The 19,735-nt window shown below is 39.6% G+C and overlaps 1 protein-coding gene across 5 annotated transcripts in view; it reads right to left on the bottom strand.

Moving 5' to 3' along the window:
* LOC111586178 (beta-1,3-galactosyltransferase 1-like) overlaps nucleotides 1-19,735 on the bottom strand; it is a 155,964-nt gene that overhangs the window by 70,921 nt on the left and 65,308 nt on the right. For all 5 annotated transcript variants that reach the window (XM_055008615.1, XM_055008612.1, XM_055008614.1 and 2 more), the window contains one exon: nucleotides 9,366-9,421. The gene's annotated coding sequence lies outside the window, so the exon portion shown is untranslated. The remainder of the gene's footprint in view (nucleotides 1-9,365; nucleotides 9,422-19,735) is intronic.

Genomic DNA, 19,735 nt, shown 5'->3' with positions numbered 1-19,735 from the left:
GAAATGTTTCATGGAATATCTCCATAGGGGTACAGAGGAACATTTCCAGCAACCAGTTAGACTTTAATGTCCACATGGCTTCGCCTTTGACAGGATAGTACAGTGGACACACACTGGGTGACATTGGTGGCATTTTACTTGATACTACCTGAGTTCTCCTGACAGCAAACTCTACTCATCAACAAGCTGAATGAAAACCCAATTTAAATGTCCTACTTAACCCCTGCATGGTGGATCCCGGATGAGATCTGAAATCTTGTAAATCAGCAGAAAGAGAGGTGAGGAGGTGCCCTAAGGCTGCTGTGAGATAAAACAAACAGCCACAGCTTGGATTAATCATTCCTTTATCCTACCGAGCCCACATGCATTTGAAACCACCTCACACACGGCCAGCCAAAACCTGCATCCACACCCCGGCTTCTGTTTTCAAAGACGTTATTGTTCCAGTCGGGAGTCTCTCGCTGCTCGCCAATTGAAACCCCACCACACTTTCATTTAATCTGACAAGTATAATCTTCTGAGATTGCCCTTTCCCGCTGCGATGTTTGGAAAGCTTATAAAAGACTCACTTCATTGATCTGAAGACACTTTAAGAGGCCTTATTGCTGTTCCCATAGTCACAAATAGAGCCCTCGAAAAGGAATAATGCCAAACAATGCCAGTCAGCGAGCAAGTCAGGCGTGCAATAAAGGCTTAACGCTTTTATTACTGCTTTCAAATTGTGCGGTCCATCTGTGTGTGTTTGTGAATCAGCCGGCAGTTCAAGTACAGCTCATTTAATGTAACCACAGAAGCTCACATTGTTAACACAGTATAAATTAAAATAAAGGATGTTTTACAGCAGGAGTGTCAAACTCATCATAGTTCAGGTTCCACATTCAGCCCAATCTGATCTCCAGTGACCAGTAAAATCACAGTATAATAACCTGTAAATGACCACAACTCCTTTGTTTTAGTGCAAAAAAGTACATTCTGAAAATATTCACATTTAAGGAATTATCTTTTCACAAAACATCGTGAACAACCTGAAATTTCTTCAGAAAAATAAATTCAATTTCAACAACATTCAGCCTCAGTTTATCATTTCCACATTACAACTTCCAGATCACAGTGTCTACAAAGGAACACAACATTTAGTCACAGCTATCTGGAACTGAATGATATAGTATTTTACTTTATGATAAAACCGACAAAAGTCAGTCAAAAAATGACTACAAAAACAGAAATGAGAAATGACACAAAAAAGACAAAAATTAGACAAAAAAATTTACAAAGCAACAAAACAATGGACAAACGACAAAAACGAGAAGAAATGACAAATGCGTTAAACAAAAAGACAAAAAATAAACAACACAAACGAGACAAAAAGGAACACAAAACACCAAAAACGAGAAACAAAAAACAAAAACATGAGACAAACGATAAAAGTCGGACAAAAAAAAAGACAAAAAAACCAACAAAAAAAATACAAAATGTGAGAAAAATGAGACGCAAAATGACAGAACAATGAACAATCTAGTATTTCACTTTATGATCAAAACAACTTGTCATGGTCCCGAAATTATTTAAAATTTATAGTTTTACTAATTTACAATCTGCAGTTAATGTCTTCTCTGTAATTTTTACACTTTGAGGGCCGGATTGGACCCTCTGGAGGACCGCTTTTGGCCCGCGGGCCTCATGTTGGACACCCCTGATTTACAGGGAACTCTCCTATCTTTGGGGATAAACTACCAGTTTCATTGACTATTAATTTGTCATGGAGGGTTCCTACAGTTTAAGGTCTGCACCCACATCCTCTCCCACTCATCAGCCCTTCACCTCCCACTGAGCCAGAATGGATTTCCCCCTGAGGCCAGCATTCAGGGTTTACACTCCTAATGACCCACAATAATTCAGCTGTGATTGATCAGCAGAATCCACTAATGACTTACAACCGCTGCGCCGAGACGTTAATCTTGGGAAGCTTCTCCACGACTGTATTCAACATTGTGCTCCCTGATATCTCACAGATACATCAGTGCCATAGGCCGGGCCCGGGTCGATATCTCACCGTGGTTGGCTGCGGTTTAGGAAGCTGACAAATGGCGTCCTGCGTACGCACTTTATTCTGGGGCGACGAGGTCTGAGCAAGGACGGCTAGGGAAGACGTATGAGCGCGTAGCGTAATGTATTCATAGAGAAAAGGATGGAGAAATTGGTGTGGAGACATGATGAAGTGCCCGCTGAGGTGTCTTTGATAAATGATGATGAAGTTATGCATATAGCGCCTGCAGCTGGATCGTTGGCGTGTACCGTTCAATTAACTCACTGCTGATGTGCTGGACTAGCACTTGGACCGGGCGAGCAATGAATGCATCAACTGCTGAAATTTATATTAATTTAATGCCCGACGTTATGATGAAAGCAAAGGCGATATTTTTGTGCTTGGTACAAATCAAAACAAGACGTTAACGGACTAAAATCAGCTCTTTGTGGATGGAACAGTGAGAACAAGAGCCACAAAATCTTTACTAAAACTACCACTGTGCGTTAGATAGAATCTGACAGCCTTTTTGTGTATTTTAATAAAGATATAAGAGCGAAAGAAATCAAATCCTCCCACTTGCCAAGAAAGTGATCTCAAGGGTTGATTGAACATATAGACCAGGGGTGTCCAACATGTGGTCCATGGGCTAAAACCGGCCCTCCAGAGGGTCCAATCCGGCCCACTGAACGATTCTGTAAAGTGTAAAAATTGCAGAGCTAAATATGTAAAACTATAAATGTAAAATAATTTAAGACCTTCATCATTGTTCTTCTGTTACTTTGTATCTCAGTCTTGCAATTTTTTGTCTTTTTTTGGGTCTGACTCATCATCTGTCTCATGTTTCTATTGTCTTGTTTCTCGTTTTTGTCATTTTTTTTGTGTTGTTTGTGTAAATTTTTTCTCTCTTGTTTTGTTTCGTGTAGTGTGTCTCATGGATGGATGGATGGATGGATGGATGGATGGATATACGAGTGAAAGAAATCAAATCCTCCCACTTGCCAAGAAAGTGATCTGGAGGGTTGATTGAATATATGGAGAATGTGAGTTTTAGATCTGAAAACGGGCTCCCTGTTAACAGTCTGCACAGATTCATGGTGAATTCCCAGCAACTCCCTCAGTCCTGATCTGAGAAATAGATGAAGCGGTTCAAAGAAGCCTCAGAGATAAAGACTGTTCCTCCCCGAGGCCCATCATCACATTCAGTCCCCTTCACTAAACATTTCACTGAGAGGCTGCACATGAATCACCCATGCATTCACATTTCCTGTTTGCGTTTTACAGTAGAACTTGTGTGGAGCAGAAACTCCAGCCGGCCCTCTGTAGTAAGTGATTAGACACTGCTTTGAAGCCCAGTTTTGTTTTCTCTCCCTGTAGCCAGAAAACAAACCGCTCCAAAAAACGCTCATCATCCACCAGACCCCGATGGGTTTCCGTCCTCCTGGACAAACCTCCTTTATTTCAATTAGGTTACTACCACTAATTATATCTTCATCTTAAAGCTCTCTTCATTGATGGGTTTAGAAACTGGAATTTTAGCACGATTAGAGCTCAGAATATTATAATACAGTTGGAAACACAATGTGTCTCGCATCAGAGCCGCTGCAATTAAAAATTACATAATATTAAAACACTCTTCAAGGCTAGAAAATGCAAATTTTATGCAGATTAGCAATATGATTCATGTATTAATTTGGCATGCTGAGCGGTGATTAGGTGAGTGGGAGTAAGCAGCAGTCACTAAGGATCAGCAGCGACTACCAACAGTATGGAGAGGGGAAGTTAAAGTGGGATATTTCCTTCATGTATGCAGTGCAGGAGTTGACCTTTCCAAACGGTCCCTGCCTGTGGCGCTATGGGAGCACACGCATGTAGGGGATTTGAACTTTAGCCTGCATGGAGCAGCTGACATATGTATACTACCCGTTTATGTCTCTGCAGGCTACTGCAGACGCTGGTGTGCTGCTGAGAAGCAAAAGCGCAGAGGAAGCAAAAGAGCAAGGAGAATGACGGCTGCTCTTGATGTCTTATTTAAGCGGTCATTATCCAGATTTTGTCTCCAGATGAAGCTCAAACTGCCAGATTTTCCTCCACTTTTGGAGAATGAAATGTATGATTACTGTTGCATAGAATAGCAACATATCACTACGTGCAGCTTTAATGCTGAAATAGCATTCTGACATTAACCCTCCTGTTGTCCTCATTTACGAGTACCAAAAAATATTGTTTCTTTGTCTGAAAAAAATGCAAAAATTCAGCAAAAAAATTCCCCAAATTTCTGAAAATTTGCAAAACCTTCAGAAAATTCCAATAATTCTTTAAAAGTTTCCCTTAAAAGTTTTATTTTTTAAAAAATCCATCAAATTTGGCAAGAAAATTCTTGTAAATATTTTCAAAAAATGAGTAAAAATCTGCCAACAAATGAATAAAAATATCTAGCGATTCAAAATATATCAGTAAAACTTCTTATGTTTTCTTTAAGATTTTGGTTGATTTTTTGTGAATGCTCTTACAGAAACTTTTTTTTTTTTTTTTTTTTTTTACAATATTATTCTACCAAAAAATGCTAAAAGAAATTCTAATAAATGTTGAAAATGTGGACAGCAGAAGTTTCTCTGTAAAAATATTTTTTTTCCCCACATTTTCAAGCTTTAAAACGGGTCAATTTTGACCCGCAGGATGACACGAGGGTTAATACTCCTATTGAGCCTATAAAAACAGCTGTATAATCCTCGATTTACGTCAGAGTTCTGTTCCTACAGATTGATGTAAGTTGATTTTAGCCGTAAGTCGGAACTCTGGAGAAAATGTAAACAAAGCCAATACGTGCATCAAGATATTGATCAGTTCTTCATAAAAATCATGAATACCAATGCCTTTTATGCATGTATGAATCATTTTACTGGAAGATAACAGAATATGTTGCTGTTTTTACAACTTGTTCTAATAATGTCGTTGTTCGTTGGTGTTTCTTCCTGTTCCGAGCGTTTTATTAAATCTAATTTCACTTCCCTGGTGTGTTGCCCTTCAGGCCGAATTATCAATGTGCTTTTATTTTTAAAAAGCCTTTATTTTGAAGTTGTTTGTTGACAGTTGTCCCTTCCTGTCCGTTATTTTGATGTTTAGCTTTTCACATGTACCTGCTTTTCTGGATGCACTATACTTAGTAAACTCCACACAGGCAACGTCGTTTTAGCTTCATCTTTGGACTGACTGGTTGTGTTAAAAGGATTATTTACATTTATTTATGTTGTTTTATTCTGTTTTTGTTGCAGTTTTCACTCTGGAGTGTGTATCAAGAGCCACAGTAAAGAAGTGAAGTTTGTCATGACTCGTGATTCATTTTGCAGCAGGAGTTTAACTAGTAGGACAGTTGCAGCTTCGACCATCACCATTTTCTTTGACATCAGAAGAGTCTGACTTACGCTGGGAGCCATAATGAAGGGCAAAAAGTTAGTGAATGTAGCACAATCCAAGATGGTGTACAACCAGAGAATGGAAACAAAACCATCTTATAGTGATGCGTGACGACCTATTTGTCCGTTCCTCTCATCAACTAGTTCCACGTAACGACAAAACGCTGTAGGTCGAGGACGTCGTAAACCGAGGATCCCCTGTAACGGAGAAATTACAGCTTTTTTCGACATAAATCCTTGGAAACAAACTGTGCAAGATGTTTGAGAGGCAGTTGTTTGCTTAACACGCTGCAGAGTTGCAGTATGGGAAATGTAGGAAGCAATGTTATGGAGCTTAAGTAGCTGAAGAAGATGTGTAACTCATGCTTATTTCCCTGTATAAAAGCTACACTGTTTCTCGTCTTGGTCAGCCGCTTGTCCAGACTGTGTTCTGTTCTGCTTTAACCTGAGAGAATTTTGGAGAAGTCAGGACTCCACTGAAGAATTTTCCTGACATTTCTGGTCCTTTGAGCCGGAGGTCATACATCAGTCATGACTTGTATTCGCTTTTCGTTCATCTCATAGTCCTCTTTGATGTCCTGACGGTGCTCAGCTGTGCTATCGGGTCGATTCCAAACGTGCATCATGACAGAGTTACAAAGTGGAGGCATGTTTGGAGAGTCCTATCTTGTAGTTTTCAGGAAAGTAGTCTGGAGCCATCCCAAAGTTTAATGGGTTCTTCCTGTGCTCCTGCTCCACGTTTTTGCCAAGTTTCATTCAGTTGGGTAGCTTTAGCGCCAAACAGACAAAAAAAAAGGCCTGATCACACACCTCTGCCAAGAGCCAAGCAGGTCTATAAACTGACAGTAAGTAAAAAGATGGTATATCTTTAGTGAGGTGTCAAAAAAATTGTTAACATCAGCATACAGCAAAGGTCCACAGTCTGAGAGAGACCTGTAGAAAAACGGCCCAAATCTGACGGATAAATCATTTTAAAAAAGCAACATCCAACCTAAACACAGACAGAAACAACCCAAGCTGCCCCGAGCTTCACAGGACTGAAAGCATGCAGCAGATAAGAGCCGAAGAATAATAACAAATAATAAGAGCGTTCTATAACGATAAGAGGACTAGTCAAGGAAACAAGTACAGATCAACGGAAAGTCTTATTTTCACTCAAAGCTGTTTCTCCTGTGGTGGTTTATATCTTTTAAGTATTTTTTAAAATTTTATTTATACATAGCGTGCCTTTTTCTATTTTTTATACATAGCTGGGAGTCACCAATCGTCATTTCGCTGTGTGGAAACACAATGACAATAAAGATTCTTGATTCTTGATTGGTTGGAGTCCGTTCAAACCACTGGACGTAGATCAATGGCAGTAAAAGTACACTCTACCCAACTCTGGTCCAAACTCCACCAGATCCCACTCATGTCCTGGCTGGAGTCTTGCTTCCTCTGAACTGAACAGAGCTGCAGAGAGCTCTCCTGTATCGTGATCGGGTTCGGATAAAGACTAAAGCGAAGTTCACGAAAACAAAAGTGTGGTTTGTGCAGAGGTTGGATGTTATTCCACAGCAGACTCAGTGTAACGAAAGAGAATCTAAAGAGGAAACGCACAGGAACTACTCAGCAGAAAGCCACTTTACATCTGTTTAATTAATAAAACTTGTGGAAAATGACAAGAAAATTGTCCAAAATGACTCAAACTTGTCCAGGCCACTATATAATTGAGGGATTTTTCAAGTCCATGGGATATATCTCGCATTTTATGTTAATTATGATCATGTCTTTACAAATTCCATCATTATATATTATGGAAACAATCACTTATTAATAAAAAATGACTGGATATCACTAATATGTCAACTGAATAACCATCTGAATTTAATAACAACCACCTTCTAATTAGCTAAACAATAATAAAATTAGATTATTCAAGAATTGTTTTCATTTTGTTCATTTTATTAAGTTGAGATGACTCAAAATTTGTCCAAAATGACTCAAAAATTGTTCAGAATGACTCGAAAATGATCCATTATTTCGGAAAATTAGTCCAGACTGACATGAAATTTGTCCTAAATGACTTGAAAATACTCCCAAAGATGCAAAAATGATCCAGAATGACTAGAAAAGATCCAAGCTGACATAAAACTTGCTGAAAATGGCAAGAAAATTGTCCAAAATGACTCAAAAATGGTCCAGGTCAATATACAACTGAGGGTCGTTTAAGACCATCATCCCAACTCTGCTGCAGGATGAGATTTCCCAGCTGCCTGGTTTTACCTGCAGGGGGATCACTGACTTTCTGTCTGACTGGTAAACCAACAACTGCACCTCCAGCCACCAGTCTGTCAAGCTCCTGAAGTTCACTGATGACAACATCCTCATTGACTCATCTCTGGTGGGACGAGTCCGCCTATAGATTTGACCTGGCACAGTCAGAACAACTGGGAGCTCAACACTCCAAAGACAATGGAGATGATTTACATTACCGTTCAAAAGTTTGGGGTCATCCAGACAATTTCATGTCTTCCATGAAAACTCCCACTTTTATTCATGTGCTAACATAACTGCACAAGGGTTTTCTAATCATCAATGAGCCTTTCAACAGCATTAGCTAACACAATGTAGCATTAGAACACAGGAGTGATGGTTGCTGGAAATGTTCCTCTGTACCCCTATGGAGATATTCCATGAAACATTTCCAGCTAGAATAGTCATTTACCACATTAACAATGTCTACACTGGATTTATCATTCACTTAATGTTATCTTCATTGAAAAAAAATTGAAATAAGGACATTTCTAAGTGACCTCAGACTTTTGAGCAGTAGTGTAGATTTCTGACATAAAACAGCCCCAAAGCCACCAGTCAACACTTCCTGGGCCCCATCATCACCCAGGACCTCCAGCGTTAGCTGAACAACAGCAGCTACAGTCCATAACCCAGACACGTTTGTATGGTCTGCACCAACTCCACCTCTTTGCTCATTTTTTGCAAAGATGGAGATGATCTGAGCCACCAAACCGAGCTTCAAAACCACTCCTCAGGAAACCCATATAAGCAGCATCATCCATCTTTACAAAAGTCACTGGTGAAGATCTACTTTATCTTTGGCAAACACAACATTTAATAGGTCAAATACATGTAAATACATACAATCAACATACCACTCAGATTCTTTTCAATAAAACACAACAAGTGCACGTCCAAGAAGAGAAAACAGCCGAACATCACAGATTTCAGAGCTTTCAGACACATAATCCCATCACATGCTGTTTACCAACGGTGCTCCATACGCTGAAACCATTTGTGAAATTAATTACTAGCAAGATATTGATTTTTGGTAGCATCACCCACGGCTGCACTGGAAATAAACCATCTAAATATACATATATAAAACAGCTAAAGCATCAGCAATCCAACATGAGAAAGTGCATTTTACTGGTACTTTAAGAATTGTACATTCGTGTGTCGTTATTTTTGTGTAAAATATTTCTATGTAACACCATATGTAAAATAAACAGCACATGATTATTACTCTACAGTCTGTGGAAATGGGAAAGACTTAAGAAAGGCCCTGATATAAACCACTAGGATGCACCACACACCATATTTCCCTTCAATAATTAATTTAGTAATTCCCTTTGAAGACAAAGAGAACACAGGAGACTTAACTGCATGCAGGAGTGATAAGCCTCCGCTTCATTAAACAGCAAGATTGGCGCGGCGAACCTCAGAGGCAACAATAACTTTTATTCAAGGCTTCTGTTTCACTTCTCAGTCTCTGGCTTCCTTCCAGCAGAAAGCCCGGTGAGATCCACGGCCACTGTGCCTACCTATTACACAGGGCCTTTTAAAAGCAGAAATAGCCTGCGCACCAGACCTAGCAGCAATTTGACAAACGGACAGGAAGCTGAGGTCAGTGTTGCAAACCGTACCTGACACAGCTGACTCTCATCCAACGCAACATGGCCTCCGTCTCTTCATATCATCTCTGGAAAGAAAAAAAAGACAGAGGCAGGTCAGGAGATGTGATGAGACTTCAAGAAAGAGAGAGATATATAGGAAAGGAAAGGAGATTCGAAGCACTGTGAGGAGGCGCAAAGTATGTATAGCTGCCAGACTTTTACATCTTAACTTTTTAAACAAGAAAAGCAGTCTGGACTTTTGAAGTCCATGGGATATATCTCACATTTTATGTTCATGATGATCACGTCTTCACAAATTCCATCATTATATATTATGGAAACAATCACTTATTAATAAAAATTGACTGGATATCACTAAAATGTCAATTAAATAACCGTCCCAATTTAACAACAATCACCTTCTAATTAGCTAAATAATAATAAAATGAGCTGATTCAGAAAAAGTTTTGATTGTGTTCTTCTCATTAAGTTGAGATAACTCGAAAATTTTCCAAAACAACTCAAAAATTGTTCAGAATACCTTGAAAATGATATATAATTAGGGAAAATTAGCCCAGAATGACATGAAATTTGTCCTAAATGACTCACAAATTATCACAAAGACACAAAAATGATCCAAAATGACAAGAAAAGATCCAAGCTGACATAAAATTTGTCCAAAATGACAAGAAAATTGTCTGGGTCAATATATAATTGAGGGACTTTTGAAGTCCATGGGATATATCTGCATACATTTTTATTAAAAGTCAAAAAAACTCATGTTTTTTTTTTATGTTCATTATGATCATGTCTTCACAAATTCCATAATTATTTATTATGGAAACAATCATTTACTAATAAAAAATGACTGGATATCACTAAAATGTCAACAAAACAACTGTCTAAATTGAATAACAACCACCTTCTAATTAGCTAAACAATCATTTATTCATAAAAAATGACTGGATATCACTAAAATGTCAACTAAATAACCGTCTGAATTTAGTAACAACCACCTTCTAATTAGCTAAACAATAATAAAATTTGCATATTTAAGAATAGTTTTGATTGTGTTCTTTTTATTAAGTTGAGATAATCATGAGAGATATTTCTTTTCTGATCCAGACTATAAGCTGCATCACTGCCAAAATATAATCACTTGGTCCTTGTGTCATTTCTGACCTTCCCTGAAAATTTCATTTGAATCCGTTGGTCTGTTTTTGAGTAATGTTGCTAACAGACAGACAGACTGACGAACAAACGTACGCCGATCGTCACATAACTCAGCCGTTCTTTGGTGAAGTAATAAAACATGTTTTCTTGGGGATGAAACATAATTGTGAATCTCTTTAATATGAATAAATAAAGTGTAATTTACTCAGGAGATGGACCCATTCTGTCAGGAAACAGAGCAATGACTCAGCACTCTGAATAGTCCACACACATCTACTTCCCTTCATGGAAACTCAACTGAAATGTATCTTGACGTGAGTTTTAAGCGTAATCAGCTGATGGCTCATCAGTATTCTGCAGCCGCCGCCACTATCTCCTAACGGTGGCAAAAAACAGCCGGAGAAGGTGGGGAATCTATTGATGTATGCTCTTTCATGAGAACTTATCATTCAAGTCCCACTTACGCCCGGGAAAGGTCAAATGAAATTCTCTCGTATCAAATTGGGTTTCTCACTTGATTAATAATCTTCTGTGGCAGATGCTGCGCCTGCTAATTTCAAAACAGGTTTTCTTTTGCCTCCAGGAAGGCACTGGGTTCAGATAGTAGGAGTTTAATTCAGATACTCTCAAAAGGAAACGTTTCAACAGACAGACCTGGCAGAATTAATGTGGCTTTCATTTCTGGATATCTTCCAGCTCTGGTAGAAACTAAAACTGTGTCTGAAATCACTCCTCCTTCCACTGAGTCATTGCTCTCATGTTTTATAGACACTTTACCATATGCTGTATGGCGAGCATTAAACAGAGATTTTACATGCTCGTGAATCATCTCTGACAGCTGTAGTCACTCACTGGTAATTTTCTAATCGACAAAATGTGGCACAATAAACTTCAAGATTGCCTGCAAAACATGGAGAAAGTTATTTACTGTTCATTTATGATTTATTGTTTAGCATCTTTAGCCCCATGGTAGTGATGCTGTTTCTTTTTTTTAAATGGATTTCGTCATTCACTCTTGGAAAAGAATGGACAAAGTGAAATTTGAACCTGTAAATGGCACATATCATTTTCAAAGATCATGAATATCCACTCCAAACTGCTAATTCTAATCCATCTAACATTCATCCAACATTTCACTCTCAATCTGATGGTTTCCTCTCATCACTGCAGTAATTATCCAATGGAAGGATCTGAACTATTTACTTAGTTAAATCCAAGTGGGGACTTTTTTTGTTGGATGGGCAGTGTGTAAAGCATAGAGCAGCAGCAAATCTTCACAATTGATTAATCAATAACCAGAATAAATCACTCAATCTATAAATCTTTCCAACTCTCCAAAAGTGAGATCTGGTTGAAGATGGTGATGAGACAGATGGACATTACCAGAGAGTCCTGCTGCTACTGAGCCTGATAAAGCTCAGGTGGAGACAGAAAGGTAAATGAAAGCACACACCATCGCACTGGCATCGGGGTTAAGAGAGAGAGGAAACGCCACGTCAAAGTCTGGATGGAGCCGTGTCACCGCTGTCGCTAACAGGCAAGGAGCAGTGCATGCTGGGTAATTGGGAGTAACTTCCTGTCCCCAGAGTTGAGTGGCATGTCTCGGCCGTGTCACGCAGCGGACGACCTGATTGGAGGCCAGATACAGCGATCTGTCAGCCCGGCCCCTGAGTGATTGCAACACCTCCATTACCAAGCCGCTGATGCACCAGAATGGCTCGAACACGCAGGTGAAAACACACGTGTGGTGACGCACAGGCCAGCACACGCTCCGAGGAGGCAGCTGATGAGCAATCACCTCACAAATTGGCTGACTGTACAGATGCGGAGAAATACTTATTAGTTCATTACAAACGTGCTCCGGTGGCTCGCCTTGCTATAGAAGCTCATTTAGCCTTTCTCATACGCTCAGCTCGTTGTGGAATCATGCCTCGGCTTTCCATTAACATAATTCCTCTGACGCTGGAGAAAACCGTGCCGTTGGAAATGCATTACGCCCCCCCGTCGCTGCGCTAATCAGCATAATATGAATTATTGCTATCATTACAGTGGGTGGCTGAGAAATAACAATAGGTCTTAATTATTCAACAATGAGGAACACTAAAGGGAGAACAAATGCACCTTTAGTTTGTGCTGTCGACGTTCATTAGGGTTCGTTCCTCTCTCCCCTTTGGGAACAGAACCAGGCATTGTTTCTCTGTTGTGGAAATCGTTTCTAAGGTTGTGATGAGTGATGAGTTTGAATCTACGCCGCCCAAATATACTCCTCATGTTTGTCTGTAAGAACTCAGTGAGGAAATGATCATAAAAGCCCACTTTCATCACAGAAATCCAGCAGACTCGTATCTACACGAGGGTTCCCGGCTAATATTTATCTGCAGAGAAAACGCACGGCTTTGAATGTAAATAAAGTTACTGGCTTAAGTCTTGTGTTTGATTTAAAGATGTAGGTGCAGTCTCGGCTGGACCACATGTTGATGATACAGGTTGCGTCTACCTGTTGCGGTGTCTTTGTAGCCGTGGCAACAAATCAAAGGGGTCTTTCACACTTTACGCCAGGATCTTGAGTGCTACTCCAGGCGGTGCAGTATGCCAGTAAACAACACACACAGTCTGATGCTGTCACTTAACTTTCACCGTCAGATGTCCTCAAACACTGACAGAGGAAAGAAGCAGTCGCAGGAGAAGAAGTGGCAAGAAAGAGACTTCTAGCTGAGCAGAAACAAGAACAGTCTGTTCAGGTCCTGCTTTACCAGCAGGGACTTAATATCTACTTATTAGGGATTAGTGGCATCACAGTTTAATTCATTTTACCTTGTGTTGACATTTTTAGTGTCAATAAAGTAGAATTCTAAATTATTTCAACAGTGTCACAACAATCTGATTAGACTTTAGCTTTAATTTCTCAGATATTATAACATATCGTGATTTCTGTGACCAAACGTATACATACACGTAGTCTAGCGGTTTCAAACGTCTTACAGCTCTCAATTTTCTGTGATAAAATGATTGGATATTTGGCTATGTCAGAAATTTATCATACATCTTCTGGAAATACGAGCAATGCCAATATTTGGTTAAATATCCTGTAACAATTTTCATCTTAGTCAAGCGCTCTTAGTAGCCATATCTTTGCTGAAAATCTATGATAAATTTACCTAAACTTTAGTTCCTGTTTTGTCAAAACCTGGATTATATTTATTATTGGTGAGACTCATTAGCCTGTTACAGTCTCATCAAAGTAAAGTGGTACTGTCATGGACATTTAGGTTTAAAATAGATGTAAAACTACACAACAGGGTCAATCTTGTTAGGGCATTTGATCCAGAAAACACTTTACTGTCAATGATTTGAGCTACGTGCATGAAAAAATTTACTTAAACTACAGTTCAAAAGTTTGGAGTCACTTAGAAATGTCCTTATTTTTGAAAGAAAGGCAGTTTTGTCCAATGAAGATAACATTAAATGAATGATAAATCCAGTCTAGACATTGTTAATGTGGTAAATGACTATTGTAGCTGGAAATGTTTAATGGAATATCTCCATAGGGGTACAGAGGTCCATTTCCAGCAACCATCACTCCTGTGTTCTAATGCTACATTGTGTTAGCTAATGGTGTTGAAAGGCTCATTGATGATTAGAAAACCCTTGTGCAGTTATGTTAGCACATGGATTCAAGTGGGAGTTTTCATGGAAGACATGAAATTGTCTGGATGACCCCAAACTTTTGAACGGTAGCGTACATGGTGTCAAGATGGTTTCAATGCAGTCATGAATTTGAAATATTTGTGATGACCAAATGTTGGATTGGCCATGTTTCTATGATTGCTAGTTCATGGTTTCCTTTTCAGCATCATCATGAATGGGCTTGCTGTCTATCTTGGTATTGAGTTTTTGGATTAGCTAAGAGTCAGGGGGAGTTGGGCACTGGAAAGATGGTGATGTCTGGGATCATCACACTGAGTTTCAAAACTGCTGCTGGAGGTGTCATCCAGGATGACCACGAATCTTTGAATGAAGAACCCCAGATATTTAACTTCTTGACAATACCATTAACTTTAATATCCTGCACACTGCTTGAATTACCTTCAAAGACAAACCCTCCCATGGGCCCGTTGAGATATATCGCTTTCATCACCTCTGAAAAGTCTGTAAAGTACATTTTTGTTGAGTTTCAAACATAAATTAATGTGGGTATCATAATTCCAGATTGGTGCAGTTGAACTCATTATAATAGACTTTTCTTCAGAGATAAAGCTTGGGCTGAATCCACTAATCCGCTAGCACTGCAGGCTTCCTTTGACCTTTCAGAATGAGTTGCCAATCAAAGTTCAGTCCGTCTTAATGGAGACATGGTGATTAGAGCCAAAATGATTCAGACCTATAGAATGAGTGAAACCGGCTTGGGAGAGACGATTTCAGCATAATAGAAAAAACAATAGAAAGATTTCATTGGGGTTTTCATGGATCTCTCTAGTAATGATGGAATGGCCAGAAGACACATCTGTGAGTGTCTTGGTGCCCGATTGGCATTTGAACAATGCTGGTTACTGATCAGTTCTGCTAACCAGACGGGGGCTGGTGGTCACAATTCAAAGCGTGTCTTTGTGTGGTCTGAAAGATTAAACCAGATACGATTAGATCCTGAGATACCCACCGGGGTAAAAGAGATAATTAATGTTCAGCTTGAAGGCACCCCCAGAAGACTTCCTGTCAGCTGCTGTTAGCGTTTTAGACAAAGTCTGAGACAACTGACAGCAGATATGGAAATGAAATTTGATATTTTTTTTTTTATTTTTTCAATCACTTCATGGGCGCTTCACGCTCTGTAGACATCCCCAGCTCCTGCTCAGCACACACTGCTGTTCAGTGTGTTCATTCTAGCAGGGGATATGAAATTCAAGGTCACATTTCACTTCAGTGCAGAATTGAAAGTCTGCTACATATGTAGATCACATAGGTCTCTGTCAAACCACAGCCGTGCTCTACATGAAGCACTGCCAGCTCTACACAAATACCTGTGTTCTGCATTATGGAATCTCTGTAAAGGTTTTCAGGCCAAGCAGCTTGTTATTGAAGCCAGAAGGAGATGCAACATTGCTGACATTTTGCTTAATGCCTCAACAAGAAAGATCTTTTACCAGACCCACCCGCTTTGGAGCGATCACATCTACATTTCTTTTGGTTTAAGAACACAAATTATGCTGTAGTTTGTTTGGCGGTGTGCTGAGACCATTTGAAAAGGAGTGTCTGATCTGCTTTAAGCACACTTTGGCCCCTTTCAGAAATGGTGGGATGTGGAACATTGCTGGGTTCATCAATCGTTGAAGTGACAGCATTCTACTCATTCAAACCTCTTTCAGACATGGGTCACTTTTATGTTTCTGTTCCTCACGGCTCCATTCACACAAACCACACATCATATTAGTCAGTCACACAAGACCAGTCAATACCCCAAGTGACCTATAATACATAATAATACATATAATACGCACACACTTCCTGCACTGTGGCTGTTTCACATCCGTACATGGCGAAGTCGTTGCTGGCATCCCAATAGTGCCATAGAGCATTGTTCAAAGAGTGGCAAAATACCTCAAACTATCCAAGCAGCTTAGAGACTGACATCTGGATCAGTACTGTTACGACCCAGGCGCTAGGGTCAGCTGGGGGTTACAAAACCAACCAGATGACATTGCTTATGGAAATCAATTTATTGCTCAGTGACAAATTTAATATAGAAGTGATCAAACAACGGAAAACAGGGCTGGAGGATGTTGCTAAATCAATCAAAGAACCAAATTAAACCAATCAAAGGCTAATAGAGCTAGCTAAAGAAAAACAAAACAACTAAACTCAATAGCCAAACTTAAACACAACACCCACAACCAATAAAAGTAACAAACAACTACACAGAACTAAATAAACCAGGACAGCACACAGTCACCAGTGGCGACATACCAGCGATACCTGGAATGTCGCCACTCTGCACATGAAGTTCAAAAACTCTAGCAGTGGCTTGTTTAGGCCAGCGTAATTGTGCTGCACCTAATGTGAGCTGGGTTCTACTCATAACGTTAGCTGGTACCATCTGTACCATTCAGTCTGCCAACTGTCAGTGTACAACAGAAATTAATGTGTAATGTCACTTAAATGTCAAAATTCAAATATGAATCACCTCTCAATAACCACATAACTTTTAGGTTGAGTTTTTCATTTGACGAGTGATCAAAAACAAATACTTGAGGAAGGCTATGTTGAAAATACATGCCCCAAAATAGAAGCTGAACACAACAAAAGTGAATACATTTACTGATACATGACTTAGAAATTGTATGATCACTGAAACTGAATTGACTACACCTGTGATTTCCAATCAGCCAAACTGCATGAACATGTGGGCCTGGTCTGTCGACATCGTGGCTCCACGTGGTAAATATTCTGCAGGGGAATTGTTTTAAAATGACTAAACAAAGATGGAAAAGGATCAAGGAAGACGGGGGAGCCACTAAAAATCAGTTGCAGCAGTGATGGAGGTATAGAAGTAGTCATAGTGCAGTGGTGGTTGTATCACAAACAGTGCAGTAATTCCACAGTCTAGCTCTGAAAAACATCAATGCTACTTTGTGTTTACTCCCAGTGTGCAAAAACCCAAACTACAGGTGTGAAACTGACACTGATGTTGAACCTGAGTGCATCTTAAAGCATCACCCCGCTGTGCTGAATTAGCAATTAAAATCTAAGATCTAAGATACAGCGTGTAGGGGTCAACAAAAGCAAAGAAACTCAGCGTCTCCCTCTCTTCTGTTGACCTATGTTTGTTTTTTCTATTCTCTTTACAACCACTTGTAATTTCAATCAGAATCTCCAAAGCATAAGGTCACCACTATGCCCCTTTCTTTGAATAACCTTGGAATAAATATAAGATGATGCTTGGCAACATGTTCTTTAATGTCTATTTGAATTCATAACAAATTCACAAAGTACAAGCAACAAAAAAGACACTTGGGCTTCAGGTCTGCGTAAAATCTGAAGAGTTTGGTCATTACTGAAGCAATCAACGGGTTCATCATGTTAAGAGATTGCGTCTGTTACTTGAAGGCCACAGTTTGATGAATGGCGCACTGAGAAATGCCCGTGACTCTTAATTTTAATGGAAATGACCCAGATCTAATTGGGAATGGCCTAGATCTTGATTACTCTAATTATGCAGATGAAGCAGACAACAGGCATACGTGACTCGATGTAAGGTTCATCTAGGTGTTTTTAACATAACTATAAGCTTAATTGGGTGACCTTTAAAGTGGCTATGGCATTATTAAAGCCCTAATTAAGAGCCCCATTAGAATCTGAGATCCTGTCAATTAAGACCTTACACGCAAAGATTTAAGTCTCTCCAAAGCTCTCAGCAGTCGTCGTCTGTGGCAAATGTCAGGTCACAAAAATGAAAAGCTAACTTGTTATGGAAGGATTGTCTGGTGGTGGAAAAGACCACGCTGGTGGTAAATCTCAAAGCAATTACATTACTTCAAATTTAATTAAAACACTCAAATACAAGCTGGAAGTGGACATTTTCTCAGAGTCAACTCCAAGTGTCAATTAGCGACTCGATTCCAGCTGTTTGAAGAAGTGTTCAAAATCCATCTACAGTTTTAGAGTTTTTGTGTATTTTTCAACCTCTTGATGCCTGGTAAAGCTTCCTGTACATCAATGACAGTATCGCTATAGTTACATCAGCTGCAGAAATGGGTCAACTCACCCCCGATGGCCTCTGTAACCTCTCCGCTCATAATGATCATGTCTAATGAGGCATTCTTCACCATGGAAGTGTGTCAGCTTCTCTGTCATACATACATTGCCTTTCAGCCATTGAGTGCCCCTCCCACTTCCCACCATGCAACAGGATGACACTTTTATTTGAGGTTTAATTGGAGTTCTACCTCGGCCCAGTCACTTTCAAGGCTGGCTGCAGCTGTGAGAAGCATCTTTTCCTCAGGATTCCTCAAAATGAGATTAGTGGAGTCTGACATATTGCATGAGACACATGAATGAGCAAACAAATTATGCATCCCCCATCAAACCTGGGCAGATCTGTGGAAATTATGAAAATACTAACTGGTAAAAAAGCAGTGAGACGTTCCCTGAAGTTTTAGCAAACTCCTCCGAAACACAAATTAGTACAATTAGTGGATTTTCTGAAAAATCTAAACGGCGTGACGGACGGACTGACTGATCTGGGATTGGCAACAGCCACAACAAACGTAGATGTTGAAAGCAATACAGCGCCTTGCTAAATAAACAAGAAGACATCAGCGACGTGGTGATACAACAAGCCTGTCACAAAATTAGTGTAACTTACAGTTTTAACAGACTAAAGATGTACTTATCGCAAAAACATGTCATTGGAAGCATCACAATCCAGTACAGGCCTACTAGGAGGTAGCAAATCACAAATCACAACATTACATGCACTTTCTCACATAAAATTTCACACTAAACCACATAGTGGGTACAAAAACCATGCAAATTCTGTAGATATCACTATCAAACAACAAAAGCACTCATAAAGCGCATTACTCTGTCAAGGCTGCTCAGTCATATCATTTCTGATTACTGAAATCTTGAAAAAATTTGTGGCTGACGAATGTTAGGGTGAATGTGTCCATTTAACATAGATGTACCCACAAACAAAATAATCTTGCGCTGAGCACAGGCGTGTTATGCATTTCTACGTTATGTACAGATACAAAATCACGTGACCTAAATATGTAGCGGACGGCAGGAATTGATGGGACTCAGAAACACCCCCACAATTTAATCAGTTGTTCCTTTTATCATTTCCAATGGATAAGTCCCGACAAGTCCTCAGCGGTGGATTTCTAGTAGAATTGCAATCATGTGATCGTCAGCAGGCAGCTGCACAGTGTTCACTTGTTGTCATGGTTACAGTGACACTATGCCGCTATCTCACAATGACACAGAAATCTTTAACAAATCCGTGGATCCAGACTAGAAGCTGCATCATCTAATTACACTTCCATGAGACGGCTTTCCTTTTCTTCAAAGCTCTGCCATCAGAAGAGTCTGACTTATGCTTGCGAGCCATAATGAAGGGCAGAAAGTTTCCAAAAAAACAACAAATGAAAAAAGCAACTGTAGCTCAATCCAAGGTGGCGTACAACCGGAGAATGTAAAAGCCGTCTTCCTCATATGGTGCCACATGACAA

Source organism: Amphiprion ocellaris, chromosome 24, assembly GCF_022539595.1.
Source record: "Amphiprion ocellaris isolate individual 3 ecotype Okinawa chromosome 24, ASM2253959v1, whole genome shotgun sequence".
Taxonomy (NCBI): domain Eukaryota; kingdom Metazoa; phylum Chordata; class Actinopteri; family Pomacentridae; genus Amphiprion; species Amphiprion ocellaris.
The sequence above is the reverse complement of the archived record's forward strand: the minus strand, read 5'-3'. Positions and strand labels throughout refer to the sequence as shown.